The sequence below is a fragment of the Microcebus murinus genome, chromosome 7 (genome assembly GCF_040939455.1).
Source record: "Microcebus murinus isolate Inina chromosome 7, M.murinus_Inina_mat1.0, whole genome shotgun sequence".
In the NCBI taxonomy this organism is placed as follows: domain Eukaryota; kingdom Metazoa; phylum Chordata; class Mammalia; order Primates; family Cheirogaleidae; genus Microcebus; species Microcebus murinus.
The window spans coordinates 13,754,190-13,778,133 of NC_134110.1; the positions used below are offsets into that span (position 1 = coordinate 13,754,190).

Below are 23,944 nucleotides of genomic sequence, written 5' to 3' on the forward strand. Positions count from 1 at the left end.
CAGTGTCTGGATTCTAACAAACTCTCAGGGAACAGGTTACCCTTATCATTTCAGAAATGTGTATTATGGCTCAAAACGAGGATCCAAGCAGAGAATGGACTGCAAGGACACTTTTGGGGGTATTCTTGCTTAAGAAGGGGAGGACATTAGTATTTATTCAGAGCCTATTTATTATGTGCATTCTTTTTTTTTTTTTTTTTTTTTTAATCAGGGGAGAGCGCGAACGCAGTCCCCCACTACCACAAATTATGCAGTCGAGTTTCCCACATTTGGGGAAATCGCAGGGGTCAGCACATCCGGAGTGCAATGGATAAGCCTCGCCCTGGGAAAACCACCTTCGTGATCATGGTATCTCCCCTGCCAGGTAAGTATTATGTGCATTCTTTAAAGGAATTTCACAGCGATTTAATGTCTTATTTAATCCTCACAATAATCCTGAGACACAGACACTATTCTTAAAATGCCCATTTTATAGATTGTTAGGTTAAATCGTTCAGCGGGTAAATAACCAGGATTCTAACTGACAGCTGTCTAACTCCATCACATTTTCTTTATACTAAAAAGCTATGTCATCTATTTGGTGTCAGGCATTGCGCTAGCATTAAGTTATTCTAATCATATTCATCAAAGGAGTAGGAGTTCTGTATAATGGACACGAAAGAGTAACTCTTACAAGTTATCTTTTTACAAGTTATCTTTTTAATACTCTGTATGTCCACATTATCATAGACATGGTCGTATAGGCAAACTGTGGAAGAAATATGTTTCATTTAAGTTCTGAAAAAGAGAAGACATTTAAGGGGAAGATGCCTCTTATATATGACTCCTTTAGATTTCTTTCTGAGTAGGAGTAGATTCATGTATGTTAAGGTAGCTTAAGATTTGATAAAGACACACTACAGAGAGCCTTGTACATTTAGGACCCTTACCAATCAAATACCTTTTTCTTTTTTCGTTAAGATCTTGTATTTGCACAAGTGTCATTTTGAAAAGTTTTCTGTTTTGTTTTGTTTTTTCTTGTGTGTGTGTGTGGATTGAATTTGTAGTTCAGTGAGCACATTGTGATATCTTCTGCCTTGGCTCTGGAATGGTGAGGATTGAATCTCTTTCTATTCCATTAATCTCTACCTCTCTATGCCAAGCATCTCCTGTGGTACTGGGGTTACATCTGAAAAGAAGTCTGATATGGTCCCTGTTCTCATTGTGTCTCTCTCTACTGATGAATACAGACCAGCAGGATAATTAGAGGCCTTTAAAGTACTTGAATAGGAGAATGATGTATTGGGAATATTCCTTGATTGCTGTATAAGTTGGAGACTGTCAGACCAGAGACAAGGAAAATGGTTAGGAAACTGTCTGCAATAATGCTGTATGGCAAAGTTCCTCTGGGGTAGTTCTGGTAGAAGTGGAGAGCTTTGATAGATATTGAGGTCTTGGTAATAAATTGAAGGATGGGGTACAAGCATGGCTTAGATAAAGACTGAAAGATACAGACAAACTCCTGCTCACCAATGATAGAGAGATAACCCAAGAGAAAAATGGGGAAAAGAGAAGAATGAAGGAACTCACAGGAGAGGAAACATGAAGGTCCAAAAAGCATGTGAAAGCATCTTCAACCTCACGTTGTCCAGAAAAATGTAAATTAACTCCAAAATGAGATGCCATTTTGAACCCATCAGATGGGCAAATACTATAAAGTCTGACAATACCAAGTATCAGCAAAGGGGTAAGGAAACAGTAGCAGGCATTCACATTTTGTGGGAGTGGGATTTTTTATCACTTTGGAGATCAATTTGGTGTAATCTAGTAAAGTTAAAAATGTGCATACACTCCATCCAGAAAGTCCACTTCTAGGTATGTATCCTGGAGAAAATTTTACTCTTGTGCAAAAGGAAATGTGTAAACATAGGCCCATTCTAGTACTGAAGAGTGTAGGCAACTTGTATGTAAAATTGAATCATAAAATTGCCGACAACTTAAATGTCTTGGTATTACAAGGGATACGTAACATAAGGCATATCATGTGATGGAATACTATATAGCAACTAAAATTAATGATTCAGATGTTTGTGTTCCAGCATGGATAGTACACAAATAATGCTGAGTTGATAAAAGATCAAATGTAATAGTGTTATGCCAGTAAGGTACAAGTTGGATAAAATTCTAAAAGATGTAAAAGAAGATGATATATTGAGTATGTATTATGTATTGTGTTGACGATGCACTGTGTCATACATGTGTGGTAGAACTGTAGAGGCATGGACTGAAAAAGACCAAATTCATCATATTCATACTGGACTCAATTCAGCATTTATGATGGTTGAATGTAGGGCAGGAAGGAGAAAGAGAGTAGAATGTGCTTGGATAAGGGATTAAGGGATGGAGTGAGGCATAAAAGTCTAAAACTGTACTTATCACATTTTTATTTTATTGGGAAAGAATGCCAAATCTTTGTTAATTCTTGTTGGTGGATACAAGAATTTTTGTGCTATTATTCTAAAATTATATGCATGCTTGAATATTGTCCATAGATTCAGAGAAGGATGTGAGCGATGTGAGATTGATTTTGTGGGATTGTTGGGAGAGAAGAAGACAAGAAGGGAATTTAGGACTTTTTCAAGAAGTTCCACTTGCAAAGGGAAGAAAGAGACATTGATATAGTTGAAAGGAGACTTTTTTCTTTTAAAGAAAGAGTTGGTATGTATTTAAGTGCTGATGGGTTGGGGCTAGTTCCTGAAGAGGAAACTAGCTGCTGCTTCTTACTGAGAAGGGCTAAAGCTTGAGCAGGAGGAAGGATACTTCTCCTAGTGGAAAAAGAGAAGGAAGTGTTGCAGACACAAGCACATTTGGGGGGGGGGCAGGGTGTCGTGTGAGGGCTCCCACAATGGTGTTTGAGTCTATATCTTTGTGAAGTGAGTGAGAGGTAGCTGAGTTGAAACCATTAGGAGAAAGCCGGCAATTGCTCTGTGGAAAATGGGAGGAAAATAGCCTGAATAAGAAATAAAGACTGGCTGACAGAGTGGAGGATCCGGATGGAGAGCTTCAGTTTCTCTTGGCCCCTGCCTCTAACATCATGCAATCTGCTTTAGCACCTCTCAGCTCTCCAGGGTAGACACTCAGCAAGTAAACAGTGGAGTAAATCCAGGCCAGAGTTTTTCTAGGCAGATAGGATGGAATTGCTGAGGGACATGGCAGATGAAGGAATGACAAAAGTTGTCTAAGTTAAAGGCAAGTTTCAGCTTGGAGCAGAAGGAAGTGAAGCCAGGAGAAGCTAACAAATGGGAGATAGAATAGAGTCGGGAGAAGGAAGGTCTCATTGAAGCTAAAAAAGTAGTCATAGAATAGTTGAATGGTGGTCACATAACAGACGTTGGAATTTTCATGAGTGTAAGGATGGAGCAGTTCTTAGGATGACATGGTCAGGGGTATGGTAATCAGAGTGGGTGACGATGATGGATGAGAAGTCACTGGAAATATAGCAAGAAGCTGAGAGTCCAGGAGGCCAGCTGTGTGTCCATGAAGATGCTAAAAGCACCTAGGGTGATGGCATTACTTAGGAGGGGAGGGACTATGAACTAGGTGCTCAGGTCTTGGATGAGTGATGGGTAAATATGTGATGGGAGCAGGGGGTGCTCTGCTCAATTGTCTCAGCCTCAGTGGGTTGGAGAAGAAAGTACCTGGATGTGGTGAGAAGGATCAGTGAGTACATCTTAATTCTGAGGTCCATGGAAGTGGAGGACAGAGCAGTCTCCACCCAAGAAGGTGGAAAAGGAGCAATGTCCTCAAGGAGGAAGTCAATTGTTAGTGAAGACAATAGGACGAAGGAAGAAGAAGCCTCCATTGAGTAGAGGATGACTTGTGGCTTCTAGATCAGGGTCTCAGAAGGCACTGTGGGAATCTTTGGCTCAGAGGTGGAGTGGGCAAGCCTCTGAGGCCCAATGAATGACCGTGGCTTCAAGACTCCCACGAGAGTTATTCCACACAGTCTCCTGGTAGGTAATAGGAGAATGGGACTCTCAGGACTTAAAGGAATTACCAGGCCTGGACAGGTTGCATTTTTGAGGAAGTCCTGGTCCACTGGTGAACAAAGAAACTCTCTAGAAGGAGTTGGCCACCTAGAGTTTAGAAATATTAGGAGTGCTCCAGGGAAAGACTCGTGGCTGCTGAATTGTGTGGCCCCCGGAGCAGTTGGAGGCCAGGACACAACCAAATTCAGATTATGCAAGTCCATGCTAGCCTGCATCAGTTCTGGAAAATCCATGAGGCAAGTTCAGCTTAAGATCCACTCACCACCACTACCCTCCCTCACACATAAGCACATATTTAGCAAACAATAGAAGCGCTTGGAGTTGATAGCGTTATCCAGAAGTTTGTACCCAGAACCTAGGGACACATTCCAGCGAACATATAGCATTTGTATTAATTTTTAAAAACAAAGATTTGTTGTTGTTATTGCTGATCGATTACATATTTGGTGCTTATGTGGGAGGGTGCCATCACCATGAACTTAGACCCTCAGAAGGACGGAGCCCAGCCCAGGTGAACAGCCTTGCCCAGTAGTGGTGTGGTGCAGAGCTATGCAAATGAACATCCTACCTATAATTTTGCAACCCAGCATGTTTGCACATCAGATTTTCTAAAACCAAGTCCCATCTGAAGGATATTAACAGGCAACAACAAGAATGGTTTCACTTCTTCCTGAGAAGTGCAGGGAAGGTGGGGCCGCTTGAAAGACCTTCACAGTCTTTGTCAATGACACCCCACTTACCCATGGCCCTTTTGCCTGACATGAGGGCTCGCGGTGTGAGCCAGCACTGATTGATTTCTGGTTGGCTCTAGTGAAACTAAGCCCTCTAGGTCAGTCTTAAGCATCATAAACTAGTTTTCTTTTCATAAAGATACAATTTGACTTTGGTGATAGAGTGTGCTTTTGGAGGGAGGGACAGAGAAAACACACTACTTCCTGTTACTGTGCTATCTCCCACAAATGAAATGAAATGAAACAAAATTAAATAATACATGCAGGTGTTAGTTCTTAAGCTCTGCAGACTCGGTAACACCAGCATTCCAGGTTCAATTCAATGAAACCACTTCCCTGTGATTGGCTTAGAAATCTCACCTGCATATATGCTTACCTACATGGGATGCTTGCACAGACTTCATCCAAAAGGAGGAAATAATCAGAATATGCCAGTAATTCCGGGAGGCTTCAAAAATGCTCATGGCCATAAAAATCGGAGTGAAGACAGATCTATGCTGAGAAAATGTCTGTAGAACAAATTCTGCAGAGAATATGCAGCCACTGGACAAGGTTGATAACTCTGAGAAGCCTACAGAGGCACTTAATCTTAAAACTGCCAGTGCAGAAGAAGAAAGCACCCTCTGTCCACGCTTGAGATCTTTTGAACAGGTTTTGTGGTCTGTTTCTTTCTTTTCTTTTCTTTCTTTTTCCTTTTAATTCTCAATACATAGATTGTTTGTAGGAAAAAAAAAGAATTTTAAACAAAAGTGGGGCAGGCCCTTCCAAATAAAAAATGTGACTTGATTATCTAAAACTTTTCCGTGCCTCCAAACATTAGAACATTGAAAATTTCTTAGAGGAATGTTAGTTTTGTTAAAAATCTATTTTGATGTATAGGCTTTAAAAAAATTATGCAGATTACAACAGAAGCTCTAAATGAGATTGCAAATGCTGCAAGAATTGACTTTCTCTTCCACAGTATTCTTCAGACTATAAAACCAGTGTCATAACGATCACATACCTGTGCATTTCAATAGTTAGTAACTTATTCCCCATGAAGAGAAAATGCAGGGAATTGCTCTCAGAAAAAGAGGAGATTGATGAAAATATAAATGGACACCTTTACAGAAGGGCTTTAAAAATAAGGGTTTTGATGTGTTTTATTTCCTCATCCGTAGTGGAGGAGAGATTTGCTCACTTTTGAGTTTTTCCAATCTCCAGCATTTTACTCAAATACCTCCATCCTTCTGACCTCACCACCCTCTTACAAGACTGCAAGGACCTCACACCACCCCCGACACCTACAGTGAAAGTTAGCTGCAGGCTACAGTTATATAATATCACAGAAAAAGATTAAGAATTGCATTATTGTAGTTGCTGGAAGGCTGTATTATAGCAATTTCAGAAGAGAGATTTATAGCAGTACTTAATGAATGAAACTAGTTTTGTTATCAGTCAGTAACCATACCCATGTTGTGCATCATCTGGTAAGATTAAGACATTATAGTAACCTTAGAAAAAGTGAATATTTGGTGGTGGCAAGTCTGGCTAAATGAAATCGCCTTAGCTTGATGCCATGGTATTATTCATTTCGTCACAGGTTGTTGGTCAAGTCTGCCCAAAATGTGTCTTATAATTTTCAGCCATTTCCCTTATTAAGGAACATGAAAAGGTCTAGCTTTAGGATGCATGTATTATTGGAGTTGTCAATCTCAGCCTACTTAAACATATCACAAGCCAAAACTTGAATCACTGTTCATTTGCAAAATTAACATTTTCAACCTTTGAGCAATTTCACACATTTATTTTTACTGGGAATTATTTTTTTCAGAGATGGTTATCTGAAGGGTCATTATATAAGATAGGCTAGAATCCTGGAAGATTCAGAAAGTTAATTCAAATTTTTAAACAGCTGCTAAGGAAAAAAATCAGTCTGGAGCTAATGAAATATTGTCAACAGATAACCATAGGTTATTTTAAATCTCTAACACTGGCTACATGATAAGTTACATATAATCTATATTATAATTATTATACATGCTGTAATTATAATATACATATGTATATATGCAGACATATTATATATAATACATATTTAATTCAGAGGGAATCTTCTCTCATTATTAGCAAATTTTAGCAATAAAATGTTCTTGGTTGTTATTAGTATTTCCTTTTCCACTGACATTTTCCCTATTATTTATATTACTCAGCCTTGACATAATCTAGGCTAAAAAGGAAAGGTAGTTTTGTCACAAATTTTAAATGACTATCTAGAAAGGTAAGCAGTGCACTGTTAGCATTTTGTTTTGGTAACCTGATTGAATATAATCTATTGCTATTATGAAAAATAATCAGTATTCTTAGATTTCCTACAGTATTCTTAGATTTCCTACAGAGGGAAAAACCCAGAAAAATATGGCAATGCTTCTTGATCTAAACATGATCTAAATAGCACCCTTGGATATTAGATTCTTATGCAGCTTAAAAATTTAAGAATTGTTATCTTATATTTTGGTCTGGCCACCCCAAATGCAGGCACTGGCATTCTTAGGAGACATATGTTACCCAAAGTTTATTCTGCAAATACCAGGGTTGAAAACATAGATAAGCACCTCTTGAAGAGTCTAGTTTTCTTAACTGACTCAGTGTGCATGGGCCACTCCTAAAAGTAGTCATGAGCAATAATGCAAGCTAGGGGCTTGAAAGATGAGGCCCCCTTGGCTGTACAGGGCATTGGCAGAGTTTGCTAATGTTTGGAAATCTCGCTTCCCTGGTTCAAACATCGCTTCCCTGATGCCCAGACTAGATAAATTACTTCTGTTAATCAGTCTCGTAGCTCCTTTCTTCATGGTTGCATAAGGCTTGTAATTATACATCTGCATGATATAAATAATATGATAAAAGTCTCTCCCCACTAGATATTCACCTTAGTGTCCTCAGCATCTGCCACAGCACCTGCCACATAGTAGGTGCTCAACGAATGCATGTTGTATAAATGAGAGGATCTAAACAAACAGTTCACATGTTTCCTTGTGTCCAAACTTTCAGACCAGTGAATTGTTCAAGATGGAAAAACCTCCATTAGAGGTAAACTTGTTAATCATAGACTAATGATGGTACTTCAATTTTGTGGAACATAGTTTCAAAGAATTATTTATAACTTATTTTAGCTATACATTGACTTAGATGGAAGAGGAAGGAGGCTTCAGAAAAACCCCAGATGTCTTGGAGCTAGATTTACTTGTTAACTGTCAATGAAATGTTTCCATCAAACAATTAACTCTTTGTGTATTTATTTATGTGCATAAAGGGACTTAGTCCATGGAATCTGAGAATCCTTTTTGAGCTGGACAGATAATATGGGTGAAATAAAAAAGCAGAAGGCTGTTATGTAAATAAAATGGCTTGCTATTAATTCCTTATTAGATATTCCTGTAAAAATTTAAATAACAAAACAGCATGTCTATCTCACTATAAAAAAATTCACAGGTAAATTAATTTGAAAAACATGTGACTATATTGAATGTTTTTCTCCTTTCCTCAAACATCAATGCAATTCTAATTTAAAATAACCAATTTGCTTATAAAACAAATGTTATATACCATTTAGAAACTGATTTCCTAATAATACCTCTGAGTTCTGGATATTTAAGTATTTACATATACATTACTAACCTCTATTAATTTTACATTGCAATCAGTGGAGGCCTTAACTTTTATTTTTAGCTAGAGAATTGCTCTTGCCTCAGGATCCATTTCAAGATAAAATTAGTTTTAACCTATTGATTAAAAGGTAGAATTTTAAATCACATTCAAAATTTACATTTTAGCTAATGTTTTACTTATTTCCTTCTCTCTCTCTGTATATATTTAACATGGGATTTTTAGATCTTCCCACTTTATAGAATCTTTTAAGCCTTGGCTTGTTTAAATTTCTAAATAAATTTATTTTATTTGTCTACTCAAAACTTAATTAAACATTCGTGGAATTTTGTCATAGTTGTGTAACATTAGAGGAACCTAATTAAAAAAAATATTCAGCCTCTTGGACCATATTTTCACGTGGTGGTTGATTTTCTATTCATTAAAACAGTTCTTTGTTTTCAGAACTGTTTATTAGTAGTCTTGACAGTGAGTTTTGCTATCAACTTTCATATATATAAACATCATGCGCACACACAAAAAAATCTCAATATTGTGTTAAAGCTTAAATAAATCCTTAGTAGTTTTTTTCAAAGGTTTAAGACTTAAAGATTCAGATGTAAATAACCTAAGAATATTCTGCTTGTCCATTGTTGAAAGAGTATTCCATAGGGGATATTGTTAATGTGACTGACAAGTCAATTATATCCCATTCACAAATGTTTTGATGTCTGCAATATTAATAATACTGCATTGCCCATGAGAAGTGCTACCCTAACTACTGGCACGGAATAGTCACAATAAATGGCAGCAAATGTAATTCTAACCTCTGACTCTTTGACAAACAGCATGGGTACTCTCTGCCGCTCTGCCTTTAATTTCAGTGGCATCAAAGGAAAACTCAAGCGCCTCGGAAAATAACTCTAGCCCCATGTCTCTGATAAAATAAAATGCTTACCCACAGACATAAATTACCATGGAAATAAAAAGAGGAGCAAAAAAATTACACAGTTTCCTAATGCTCTTAAATCAAAGTAGCGGAGGGAGCCGAGAGCTGTGACCAGAGAGCGTGTATTATGCAGCTGTGCTGCTTGGTGAACAATCTTTGATAGCTTTAATCCAACAGGTTGGCTCAGTTGATCATGGAGCGGTGTTATTCATAATTTTCAAGGAAAGAGTATTTTAATAGTTATTTCTGTGCATGCCACGTGGAAATCTCTGCTGTGGAGACATTATCAATTGGAATCCAGTCAATATAAGCCCTAACTGTGAGTTTAACAGTCACAAAACTATTGACTTTCTGGGGTTCACTGCAGCCGATGAAAATGACAGGCAGCCTATTTTATAAGCCATGGTTTGCCTGTCTTCTGCGCATTCTCCTGTTCTCTCTCCCTCTTTCCTAACTCCCAGTCTTCCTTTCCAACTTCCTTCTTAATTATAGGGGAAACAATTCTCACTTAAAAAAAAAAAAAACACAAACAATACCTATAAAATTAAAGCCCCTCTCAACACTCACACCTTTCTCAGAGGTAGGCACTGTAAATATATTGTGTTTCGCATCTTTCTTACTATGCAAAGTACAAACACATGCAAGTATATCTACAAAAACAACTTGGTGTGTTTTAAATCACAAATGGGATCACACGGTACCTATTGTTTGCAACTTTTAAAACTTTATATGTCTTGAAAAGTTTTACATATCAGTACGTAAAAGTTTTGCCTAATTCCTTTAACATGCTGCCTAATATTCTGTAGTACAAATATGTCATTTTAAAAAAATATTCTTTCCTTGATAAAAATATAAACCAGTTCTGATCATTTGCTATCAATGATAATCCTGTAGTGAATATCTGTGGGTGGGATTGTGCACATGCATGGATTTCTCTAGGGTTTCAACCAGAAGTGAGCTTGCTGAGACAATGCATGTGTGCATTTGCAGTTCTATTGGGTGTTGCCAGGTTGCCTTACAAGGGACCTGTACTGATTCAAGTTTTACCAGTCTCTCTGAGATTTCTAATTCATTACATGACATCCTTTGCTGTTTTGGGATTGTCAGATGTGTTGATTTTGCAAATCTGATGGATGTGAAATGATTTTTTCCTTGTGATTTTAATTGCCTATGCCTAATTGCCAATAAAATTGAGACTAATATCTTCATTTGTGTATTCTACTTTCAGTTAATTTTCTGTTTAATCTTTGCCCTTAAAAAATAGCAGCTTATTTGAGGTATAATACACAAACTTTGAAGTTCACCCCTATAAAGTATAGAATTCAGTGTTTTTTGTATATTTTCAAAGTTGTACATTGATCACCCCAAAAGATATCTCCTATCTATTAGCTCCCCATTATCCTTCCCTGGAAACTAGTAATCTACTTTTTGCCTACAGATTTGCCTCTTCTGGACACTTCATATAAATGGAATCATACAATATGTGGCCTTTCGTGTCTGGCTTCTTTCATTTAGCAGAATATTTTCAAAGTTTCCTCTATGCTGCAGCATGTATAGTCCTTCATTTCTTTTTATGGCTGAATAATATTACATTTTGTGGATATACCATATTTTGTCTATCCATTCATAAGCTGCACTTTGGGGTTGTTTTCCCTTTTTGACTATTATGAACAATGCTTTTGAACAAGATTTTGAACGTACATTTTAAATTCTCTCTACTATATACCTAGGAGTGGAATTGGTGGGTCATCTAATAACAATTAATATATTTAATCCTTTGAGGAATTGTTAGATTGTTTTTCATAGTGTCATTTTACATTCCCACCAGCAAAATTCCAATTTCTCCACATCATTAATAACACTTGTTGTTATCAATCTGTTTAGTTTTAGTCTTCCTAGTGGCTAAAAGAGTCACAGTTTGGTCTTAACTTGCATTTCCCTAATGTATTGTAGTACTGAGTATTTTTCCATGTGTTTCTTAGCCATTTGCATATCTTCATTGGTAAGAAATTTCTATTCAAATTCTTTGCCCGTTTTTCAACTGCATCTTTTTATAATAGAGTTGAAAGAGTTTTATATTCTGGATGCAAGTCTTTTATCAGATACATGATTTGCAAATATTTTCTCTCATTCTGAGGGTTGTCATTTTATTTTCTAGATAGTATCCTTTGAATCACAAAAGTTTTAATGTTTGATGAGATCCCATTTATTTAAAATTTTTCATCACTTTTACTTTGGTGTCATATGTGAACATTGCATAATCCCAGATCACAAAGGTTTGCTCTTTTAAGTGTTTATGGTTTTAACTATTATATTTCAGTCATTGATCAATTTTAAGTTAATTTTTCCATATGATGTGAGGTAGGGGTCCAATTTCACTCCTTTGCATGTGAATTATCCAGTTGTCCCATAGCCTGTTTGTGGAAAGACTATTATTTCTCTAATGGGTTGTCTTAGTACCTTGTCAAAAATCAATTGACCATAAATGTAAAGGTACTTTTCCCCTAAAGACTCCATTCTCTTCCATTGTTCTATCTGTCTATCCTTATGCCACCACAACACTGTTTTGATTGTTGTAGCTTTGTATTATGTTTTGAAGTCAGGAAGTAGGAGCCCTCCAAATTTTTTTTTCACTATTTTTTGGCTAATCGGGGTGCCAATTTTTCTACTGGGCAGTTTTTTTAATCTTGTTGACCTAGAGGAGTTCTATTGTATTTTGAATGATAGATCTTTGTTTGCAGTAGCAAATATTTTTTCAGATTTTGTCATTTGACTTTTAGTTTCATTTGTGATATTTTCCACACCAAGTTACACATTTGATGATGCCAAATATATTCAACTCTACTTTTTTGGCATCTGCATTCTGTATCTTAAATAAAAAGGCTTTTGAAAATGAAACAAATTCCTTCAAGAGTTTCTCTTGGTAATTTAAGTTTATTTCTTGAGTTTTTAAATGTATCTGTAACTTGCTTTGAATATTCTGCGTAGTGATATAGCTTTTTTGGTTTTGTTCTCAATTGAATAATTTTCTCTATAACATTTACTGGGTCTTCTCCCATTTCTCCACTATGTCAAAATCACTCTATTGTCACACATTAAATTCTTATATATACAATTATATCTATATCTGTATACATCTATAACATCTATTTATCTACCTATATGTGTATGTTTGGTTCTGAGTTTTCTATTCTCTCTGGTTATTTACTTATCTAAGGCTAATACACACTCTTAATTATTATGACTGTATAATATATTTTGCTGTTGCCATGGCAATCCCGGTCCTCACTATTGTTCTTTGCCTTTTGTTTTGCTTTTCAAAACTTTCCTTGCTATTCTTATACACTATTTTCCCTTGAGATAAATATTATAATTTATTTGTCAAGTTCCCAAAAAGTCCTGCTGCTATCTTGTTTGGGATTTTGTTAAATTTATGAATCACTTGGTAAGGAATTGTCATAATTACAGTCTTCAGCATTACAATCCAGGAGCATAGACTGTCTCCTTATTCACATGGATCTCCTTTTATGGCCCCGTATTAACTTTTGTGGATTTCTTTTTTTTTTTTTTTTTTTTTTTGAGACAGAGTCTCGCTTTGTTGTCCAGGCTAGAGTGAGTGCCGTGGTGTCAGCCTAGCTCACAACAACCTCAAACTCCTGGGCTAGAGTGATCCTTCTGCCTCAGCCTCCCGAGTAGCTGGGACTACAGGCATGCGCCACTATGCCCGGCTAATTTTATATATATATATCAGTTGGCCAATTAATTTCTTTCTATTTATAGTAGAGACGGGGTCTCGCTCTTGCTCAGGCTGGTTTTGAACTCCTGACCTTGAGCAATCCGCCCGCCTCGGCCTCCCAAGAGCTAGGATTACAGGCGTGAGCCACAGCGCCCGGCCTACTTTTGTGGATTTCTTCACATAGGTCTTGCAGATTTCTCAGTGTGACCTGCTTCAAATGCACAGTTGATTTCCAGTTCTTTGAAAATGGGAACCAATTTTCCACAGATATGGTGTGATAATAGGTGGTGGTTGATCCCCAGACACAGCCACATGGGCTGTGACTCGTGCAAGAAGCAGACAGTGGGGCTTAGTGGTCAGTGCTGGATGCAAAGGTCAGATGGTCTGGGTTTGAGTCCCAATCCTACCTCTTCCTAGCTGTGCAACTGTGAGCACATTTCCTCTTTGCTCATCACGCTCATTTCTCTGTATGTAAGATGGGATGATAATCACACCTCCCCGATAGGGGTGCTATGGGGATTTATGCCAGACGCACAGAAAGTATCCAGTAAACATTAGCTATTATTATCCATTTCTGCAAGGACCTGCTTTGAGATCCCACATAGGGCATCCAGTTCAGGCACACGTTGTACTCCCCTCTCGTCCTTCGGTGCTGTGTGGCTGAGGAAAGGTCATGGATTTGGTCTGGTATGTAGCATTAGGCCCTGTAGCCGCTTTCAGATGGAGGAGGTAAGGAGAAGAGAAAGGGAAAATAGAATGGGATTTCTCAATTTAAACAGGAGAAGCAATTTGGATCCTGTCCTTATAGTGCTCTACAGAGTCTCCCTCAACCAGAGGCTGCCACACTACCCTCACCAGCCTCCCTGCTCCTGTCTCCCTACAACTGTCCCCCTCTGCAGCACCCTTCATTAAGCCCTTAATGGTTCTACCATGCCCTCAAACAAGATGCCCTCCAGGCTCCTAAAGGGAGTGTCGATTTATTTATTTATTTTTGAGACAAGGTCTCCCTCTGTTGTCCAGGCTGGAGTGCAGTGGTGTTATCATAGCAACCACAAACTCCTGGGCTCGAGTGATCTTCTTGCTTTAGCCTCTTGAGTAGCTGGGACTATAAGTGCACACCACCATGCCTGACTAACTTTTAATTTTTTTATAGAGATGGGGGTCTTACTATGTTGCTCAGACTGGTCTTGAACTCTTGGGCCCAAGTGATCCTCCCACCTTGGCCTCCCAAAGTACCAAGACTGGAGGTGTGAGCCACCAGCATGGGCTTCTCATTCCCTTTCCAGGCTGATATCTCTTCTCTCTAGTGATCTATAATTTATTTCACCTCCTTCTTCCTCTTCTATACTCTTTCCTTCATTTATTTAGGTTTATAGCAAAAACCATTTCTTTCTGTAAACCTCTTCTGTCTTCTCTCCCTATTGGATTAATATTTGTTGTGTTTATTAATAAATTGTCTTCCAGAATCGGATCATCTCAAAGTAGCTTCCAAAAGTGTCCTTGCTTCTGGCAGCTGTCAATATCGTGCCTAGTTAAATATACTTTGAAGGCAAATGTGTTACATTGATACACAGATATTCTTTTTATCCTAAATTTGATGGTCTTTTCCTTACTATACAGAAATGTGGTTGAGATAAATACTGTTATATGCCTATACATTGTCTATTGACTTTGTAGTCTATTTATAACATGCTAGAGTACATAAAATACTGCATACAGCTTCACTCTCGCCCCCCTATACACACATTTTAGGCTCCCAAAGAACTTACTGAAAGCTTAAATATTGACCAGAAGGCCAGTGGCTAACCCTAGGATTGCCAGTAAGGTACAGATGCCAAGATGAGTAGATGAATCATAACACAAATCTAAGCATACTTGATTATTTCTGTAGAGTACAATGATCCTGACTCTCATCAGAATGCTAATCCAAGTTCTGGTACAAATGGGTCTTTGACCTTGGATGGGTATGGAAAAGTTTACAGAACTTGCTCAGTTATCAACCTATGAACCACCTAGAGGGCTTTCAAATGTTCTCTAAGGTTTCATCTAACTAAAAATTATCATCATTTTGCACCTCTTTCCTGCTGAAAGGGCATGGATATATCCACTGCATTCATAGTTACTTGTTAAGTCCTTGGTGAAAGAGGTTGGACACAAAAGAAACAAAATATCTGACCCCTACCTTTGTAGAATTTGAAATATATTACAGAATTAAGTGATACATAAACCATTAACTTTAATTTCATGTTTTGGTGTCTTGAGGTGGATAATGAGCCTGTTTGTTCAAAATCCAATTATCCATTCTATTTTCTCACCCTCCACTACATACGTGAACACATTCATTACCCACTTCCCCAAACCACTCCCCAGTACCACAAAACACATAAAGAGAGCTTTGTGAAGAGGTGGTGTTCAAAGCAAGGGGAGGGGCAGACTTGAAAGGGACGGCATTATTCCAGGTCTCAGAACCAATGTGGAGGAAGTGTAAAATCAGGAGTGGGAAAATCAAACACCAAGAAGTTTAGTTTGGAGAGAACAGAGGAGGCATTGAGGGCCAGGGTCTTCAGAAGGGACAGCATGGAGAGGGAGGAGCAGAGATATTTTTCAAACCAGGATTGAATGGTAGCTATAAAAAAAGAGAGACAAAGACTGGAATTAACCTTCAAAATGAGCAAACTAAGATGCAACTTAATAAAGATGTTAAAATGACTCAAACACTCCCCTTGTTTTCATCAGTTGAGGAAAAAACTGGTTGAGATCTGAGTATATACTATGCTTGGTCCTGAAGTTAGATATTTGGTACCTGCCCAATTATATATGTAAGGTTGTCAGCTGGGCATCTGTTCTGTCATCAAAGCAACGTGACATTTAAGACACAGAGTCAAACAGATGGCTGTGTTTTGCTAAACTGGACTTTAATAAAAAAAAAAAAGTCTAGATTCTTTTGTTGCAGAGCAAAGGGATTATTGTCTTGGAGGATGTTCATTGTGGGGAAAAAAGGTAACACTAGGTCAAAAAATTGAAGTGAGCAAAAGAACATTGAAATTATTTCATCTCATGAGAGAGAGAAAAAGGAAACTCGGATAATGTGAAATATTCCAAATTTATACGAGAGAAAACTAAAGCCAGGATGCATTTAAAATACATGAAACTTTAGTTGACCTTAATCAGTACAAAAAACACGAAGAAATATGAAGTGGGTATTCCTTCCACTAAAGAAAGAAGGAAAAATGCAATTAGGTAGAATTAAATACCAAATTATCAGAGGGAGATTACAAAACATTTAAATTTTCCAAACAACCACAGTGTTTTGAGCTGAACAGCTCCAAATGACCAGGGAATCCTCATTTTCTACAGGTTGTGCCATCTCCTTCTCTTCACGAGGAATCTGTTAAATGGCCATTAATCTCGGTGGTACCTCACTGGGTTGCCAAAGTGAAGTTATCTCATCAGCTTATCAGAAACCATGTCTCAGGTTCGAATGCAGCCCTGTCGCAAACACAAGTTCTTAGACTTAGTGTTTTTTAAACTCGATTCAAATGGTTTTGAACTCCCGATTTTAGAATCCCATTGCCCAAATAATTATCTTTGTAACATTTTAAAAAGGAAAGAATAGAGGACAGTATGTGGATAGGGTTTTTTTTTTTTCCAAAGCTCATTAATTGAATGCAAATAAATTGTAAACTCATTACAATGCAGGGTGCTTTAATTAAAAACTGTACATGTGATATAATAAAAACAACAAGAGAATGAACTTTACTTAGAATTTGATAACCTTTTATAAATAATAGTTCTTAATCAGAAGCAAAAGGGGGCATAAGAGCATTTGAGTGTTGTTTGTAAACTCAGACACGTTTTCAGTACAGTAATTGTCTTTGTGAGTAAAGTCACAGAGAAGGAGCCTCCCTCACTCGCTAAGGCTTGGAATTTATTGACTGCAGGCTGAACTTATGGGCCGCAGTGTAACATCCCAGCACTGTACTACTTGAGATTCTAAGAATCAAGTGTCTCCAAAGGGGCTTTCATTAGTTCATTCAGGACCAACTCAATATCTCATGACACAGTTTCAAATCAGAGGTATTAAGTGTTATCTTCTAATAACTACCAGCAAAGGAAAAATCAGTTTGCTTTCTGCCAACTCCTAAAAATAGTACTGATTGTCAGATAAATGTAAAAGGAAGTGATCAGTGAACTTGACTTGGACAAATAGAAAAGGTTCTTTAACAGCATGTATAAAAATGATTGCATGCTGCCTTGGTGCGTCTACTTCAATGAAACATTTTTCTCACCTGATGTTTGAGTCTATTTAGTTATAACACACACACACACACACACACACACACACACACACACACACACACACACAAATTCTCAGGGCTCTTGTAGCAGGGTAATTAGAAAATCAGTGGAATTCTTTTTAAAATATTCTTTTATTATTACAGGCATTGCTACTGAGAACAGTTCACGCATATCCTGGATCTTTATCTGCATATACATCTTTCTTAGTAAAATGAGATCATACTATACACACTTTTTGCAAACTGTGTAGTCAAAGATCAACGTGTCCACTTCTGTAAATGTTCAAGTAAACTCATACTCAGGTTGCGCTTGGATTGAATAATTGACCCCGAATATCAGTTGCAAGGTAAAATGCAGCACTGCACATTGAACTTGGCTATCATGCCCGTGGGTCTCTTTCAATTCAGTACGTTCTATTTCCATGACCACCACTTATTAAAGAGAATGGGCCAGTGTGTCTGCAGAATGTCTCTTTTTTGGATTTGTTTTCTTATCTCCAATTCCACCCTTTTTGAACCATCATAATGTGATTCTTCTTTTCCTTGAATTGTCAGTTTCTTATTTTTTAACTATATCTTAATTGCTTAGAGGATAAATTAAAATTTAAATAGTAACTACAATAGCTAGTGAAATGGTCAGAAGGCTGACTTAAAGTACTTACGGCACAGCTGCGCCATTCGATTGGTACCACTTTTTGTAGAATCATGAACATTCCCTATTTGAACACATGGATTAAAAACAGGGCTTACTTAGACATTTCTTTCCCCATCTCTTGCTTTCAATACTGTGTAAATGAATACAAACTTTGGTTCATAATATTCTTTAATGAAAAAAAAAAGAGAGAGATTGAAGATTCAATTCTTAGTGGTTTGCTTTGTTTCCAAATAATGCTTCTGATAAGGGGTCAGCATGAATATATGCTAATCTTTATAATAATTTGAGATCGCTTTCACTGTCCTCATTCTTGTAGAAAGTTATGAGTTGCTCTTCTGTATTATACTTCTGATAACTATTCCAAAACGATGATGAAAACAGGTTAGTAATCCAGATGTCAATCATTTTCTTAATCTCTCTGATTTTTCACATATTTATCTAGTCATGTAATTTCACATACATATATAAAACTCAAAGAGATTTTTTTTCCTGGAGAAAAATTTAATATAACTTTTTATTTTTACCAATATTAACTATATACCTTGTAATGACAATTAGATAAGAGTGTCAATTCTATTTTAAAATTATGTAATTTTTAAAAACTAACAAGAAGTCTTTATATCACTGTTACTATTTACGATTCATTTATTCAAATGAATGTATTACTACTCTCTGAAATTGGATACTTAGAATTATTTTGATAAAGTAGTAATATTTAAAAATAGAAAAAATATTTACAAAGTGCCAACTATGGGCGAGGCACTGGAATAAGTACTATATCAGGATTATTTTATTTAAACTTCATAAAAATCCCTGAGGCATAGATACTATTAGTATATTCATTTTATATCTGATATAAAACACAGGAAAATTAAAGTGTGTTCTTTGGGGGAAGGAGGCATTTAAAAATGTACATTTGTTAAAGAACCAAAAGTCAAAACATACTTAGTGACTTATGATTTTCAGGTGTGGGTACTTTAGAATAGTATTTTGAGATATTGTTTACAGTAGTTGTCTGTCATATGTCTGGATGGAAGATACCTACCTAAGGCAGTGGCATTTCATTCCCCAAACAGAAGGAGCCTGGAAATCAATAAAATGCAAGTACTGTCAAATTGTTAGCCTCCATGAACATGACGATGGTATTGTCCTACCCTGTCATTGACAATACTGTATACAAGGCAATTTAGATTAGTGGGCCTTTTGAGAGTCTCCATAATAGATAGCAGTTCAAATGGCTACCCCCTGAATTTTTGTTTGTATTCATACTATTGTGTATTTGCATTAATTTTATTTATCAGCCTATGCTAATGCTGATGGTCTTATTCACATAACAGGAAGATTTGTTTTGGAAATATACATAGAAAAAGAAGCATATAAATACCATCTTATTAAAGACTTTTGGTTTGATGTTCTGTTTTCTTTTGGAATGAAAAATAATATTTTTTTCTATAGAAATATCATACAGGAAGTCTAATCATCATGTATCCAAAATAAATAATCTAAGTAGATGAATGAATCTTAGATGTGTACTTTTAGAGATCACTGTAATGCTTCAAAAATTTTAAGGTTGAAGGAAATTAAAAACTAAAATATAAGGATGTTTTAAAAGCAGAGAGTGCAGAAAATAAACATTATATTTAATTCCTAGAATAAAAGATTCTTAGATTATACTAATTGCCATCGTATGTCATGACTTAGATAACTGATTAGTTATACTCCTAGATGAATACTATGTGTAATCTGGAAGGGGGGGGAAAAGGTGACATGTCATTTCCAGAGCTTGGACTTGAGCGTGTGTTGAAAAAGATATCCAAAGCCAAGAACAATCATTAAAACTCAATTATCTAAAATAATATTGAAAATATTAGTTAACAATGATGACAATAGTTTTCATTAATTGGGCACTCGCTTTATGCTAAACACTTTCCCTGAGTGAATTTAATCCTCGCAATGACTAGTATTATTCCCCATTTACAGATGAGGAAACTGAAGTTTAGACAGATTAAAGTTGTGTCTCCTATCCCAAGTCTCACAATGAGGCCTAGATATTTTCTGGATTTCAAAGAGGGACTGTTATTTAATCCCAGTCTGCTTACCCTCACATTATAGTGCCCCATCCCCCCATGCTTTTTAAAGTTCATCTCAATTTAATATAAAATGTTTGATAAAATGTATTGAGTTATTGAAAGTAATCATAGAGCTTCTACTAAGCACCACCTGTTGTGTCAGAAACACGAGGTATAAAGATATCCATTAGAACAGTGAATTTCTGATTTTAGTTCCCTTTTACGGAGAAAGGGTGATGGTAGGAAGGTGTAAAAGTCAGAGGTCTTCCGAATGCGAAAGTAACAAATGCTTCTTAGGACAAAAAGTGTCCCTGTCATGTGTACAGCAAAGTTGATAAATGTAAATAAAGAGAAGACAGTGCACAATGTTCATTTCGCATCACTGTTTCTTGAGTTTCCACTGTAACTGGATCATTAGATTTGTGATTCTTGTTTGTCTGCAAATTTTCTGGATTTTATTTCCTTACTCAGCCATTAAATGGAGTACGCTTTGTTATGCATCAAAATGCACACTCACTGCTCCAGAAGGATGGTCTGCAATTGCATACTTGTCAAAATCCAGAAAAAAGGGTGTTTAATGTTATAATCAACACTGAAGACATGAAAAATTATCATTAAACTTTATAATATAATGGAAAATTATGGGAAGCACTTAATATGTTCAGAGTCTGAAATTATTGCTTAGCTAATATAGAAATAACATAGAAATAGCTTCTTTTTATTGTTTAGCCCACCAGTTCTCTTCCACTTGAAAAGTATTGGTTGCTATAATTTTTGTCAGGATGATATTTTCTGTAAAAATAAAAATGAAGCTCCCTGCAACTTACCTATCTATAAAAAAATTCCTCATTTCTGTCAACCGAGGAAGAAGGCTCTTAATGGAGCCCGGAAAATTGAGTGATTATTTGCCCACAAACCTAAAATGTGAACTTTAGGGATGATCAGGATAGATAAGTATCTCAGGTTTGAACCACCTGCTTCAAACCAGTTTCTTACTGGCCTCACACTTTATGAGCAGAAATTCTGTGTTAAAAAAATGCTATGGACTCAAAGAGAGTTGATTAATAAATCCTGACATGTAGCATGCCACTTAACACATAGTAGGTGTTCACCAAAGAGTTTTGCTGCTCTTGTTGTTGTTTTTAATGAAAAGATGAATAACTAACATTAAAAAATCATGAAGTACATATAGTCACATTTATAGTGAGTTACATATAGTACTTTAAAAATGTTCTTATCTGTTGATAATTCATTCATGTGTCAAAAGAGCAGGAGGGCTGTAAAAACAGAAAGTGTTTTACTTCAACTTTCACTTGGTTCTGGCTGTTTTTCTAGGGGCTGGAAGTTCATAGATAAATAGTCTCAGAGCCTCAAGGAACTTCCAGTCAAATTTTGCTCAGTGGGACATTAAAATGAACCTGGTTTGGGTTTTGTCCTGGTAACTAGTCAAATAAGATAGCAGGATTTTATACTACAGATCTGTGTGGCCATAAATGCTTTCTAGACACTGTTTTTTTTAACCCAAAGCATGAGCATTTATTAACCTGGGGAGCTGCACTAAGCCAGTTCACAAAAGGATTGGCATAGCTTCCAACTTGGCCGAATACTTCCTTCTATGGGTTCAAGGTGGCTTTTAATTCGTGTTTTCCATCTAACCAACCAAAGGAGGCATGAGAAGAGAGCGAGAAATATAAGACAGCACCATTCCCTGTAGCCCCCTGGTTTCTCACAAATGCAGGCGCAAGTTTGGTTGTAATCATCAAACAATGAGGAACATTCCAGGTTAGAAGAACCAAGAAAACAAGGACTCCCAACCCCTTCAGGAGCCAGTGCCAGGTCAGTACTAAAGACTCTACCCATTGCCAGACATGGAAATTCTTGGCTCAGACTTTGTTCTGTTCTATTTCATTTTCTTTCTCCCAGGCTTCTTCTCCCAGGCTTTCTCCCAGGCTTCTTCTCCCATGGCTTCTTCCAAGGTTTCAAATACTGCCATGATTCCTTGGATGTCAAGAGCAAGAAAAATTGCAAAGAAGAGGATGCATTCTTCCTTCCTTCCTTCCTTCCTTCCTTCCTTCCTTCCTTCCTTCCTTCCTTCCTTCCTTCCTTCCTTCCTTCCTTCCTTCCTTCCTTCCTTCCTTTCTTTCTTTCTTTCTTTCTTTCTTTCTTTCTTTCTTTCTCTCCTTCTCCTCCTTCTCCTTCTCCTTCTCCTTCTTTTTGGAGACAGAGTCTTGCTCTGTATCCTGAGTTAGGGTGCAGTGGCATGATCATAGCTCACTGCAACCTCAAATTCCTGGGTTCAAGTGATCCTCCTGCCTCAGCCTCTCGAGTAGCTGGGACTACAGGTGCACACCACCACGCTGGGCTAATTTTTCTATTTTTTGTAGAGACAGGGTCTCACTGATGCTCTGGTTGATCTCAAATTCCTGCCCTCAAGTGATCTTCCCGCCTTGGCCTACCAGAATGCTAGTATTACAGGCGAGAGTCACCACATCCAGCCTGCATGCATTTCTAATAAAACAAAGAACTCTTGACACAGGATGCTTGGGGGAGCAACTTAAACTTTTTATATCTGAGTTTTCTATGTGTATCATGAGGCTAAAAACACTTCTTTTCTCATGAGATTGTTGTCAAAGACAGAAGACATAATGCAAGGAAATCACTAAACACTGGTAATCAGATAACTTTCTTTCGATGTTAATGATTAGTCATCTATAGTGATGTGGATCTGCTCTCCCTGCAACTGTTGTCTGCAGTGCACTTTGGCTGGTCTCGCCCAGCCCAGCACCCCTGGGTGGTGAGCTCAGCGTTCTGTTTTAAGTGTTTATGCTATTAATTTCCTCTCCTTCATTATTGGACTCTTCTTTTTTGCTTCTTTTTGCTTTTATTAAAAATATGATAAAAATGAATAGCACTGTATAGTTTACAAGGCAGTTTTGCATACAGTGTCTCATTTCAGCCTCTCAACAACCCTTGGTACCATTATTATTGTTTCATAGATGAAAAGCTGAAGCTGAGTGATGAGGGGGAAAACTGCCCATGGTAATTGAGGTGGTGTGCTGGACTATTTTGTTTTCCACCAAATCACATTGTACTGCATTTCTATCTTTTACACTTTTTGGGTTTGGTTGGTCTTACATGAAAGCATAAATAAGCCTGGGATAATTGACATAAAATGAGTAAAAACTGAGTATGGAAAAAGAAGAATGTGCACACACAGTTGGGGTCTACAGAAATAATCTCTAAAACCTAAAGGATTGACTAAGCCTTAAAGTTCAAGAGGGTATTAACAGTCACTCCTTTTGAATCTGTAATCTATGACTCTAGAATCCAAGTTTACCAATTTTCAACCCCCAAGGATGCATTTCAACCTTTCTAAGGAAGAGAGGGGTCTTCCCATAGGAAGACTATGTGCCCTACCTAGCCCCTGAAAGGGAATAAAAACCAGAATGACTGCCCCTTTCTTTCATTTTTCTTCCTGTAATTGATCATATTGGACTAGAAGACATTTTTCAAAATTTCTCTAGCTGGCTAAAATACATGAAGGGTTAATACATAATGACCAATTCTTTCTTCGTAAGACCAAAAGCATTAAAAAAAAGGTAGAGGGCCATTTATCTGCTTTCTTTTTAAAATTTTAAATACATACTATATCCAAATCTTCACCAACATTATAAAAGCACTAAAATCAAACAGCCATGGTTCATTCCTGGCCTTTGATTTTTATATCCATGCATGTTAAAGAGAGAAGAGAGACAGAGAGAGAGAGAGAGAGAGAAAACCAAACATGTGTGCTGCCTTTTAATAAAGATCATATTAAAAATTCAATAAATAGCAATATCTCTGATCTCTTAACA

At 37.0% G+C, this 23,944-nt stretch overlaps 1 non-coding gene across 1 annotated transcript; it reads right to left on the minus strand.

The window, feature by feature from the left end:
- Positions 1 to 208: 208 nt before the first annotated feature.
- On the minus strand, positions 209 to 372 carry LOC142871977 (U1 spliceosomal RNA). The gene has a single exon (XR_012920239.1). It is a non-coding gene; the product is annotated as a U1 spliceosomal RNA (small nuclear RNA).
- Positions 373 to 23,944: the final 23,572 nt, after the last annotated feature.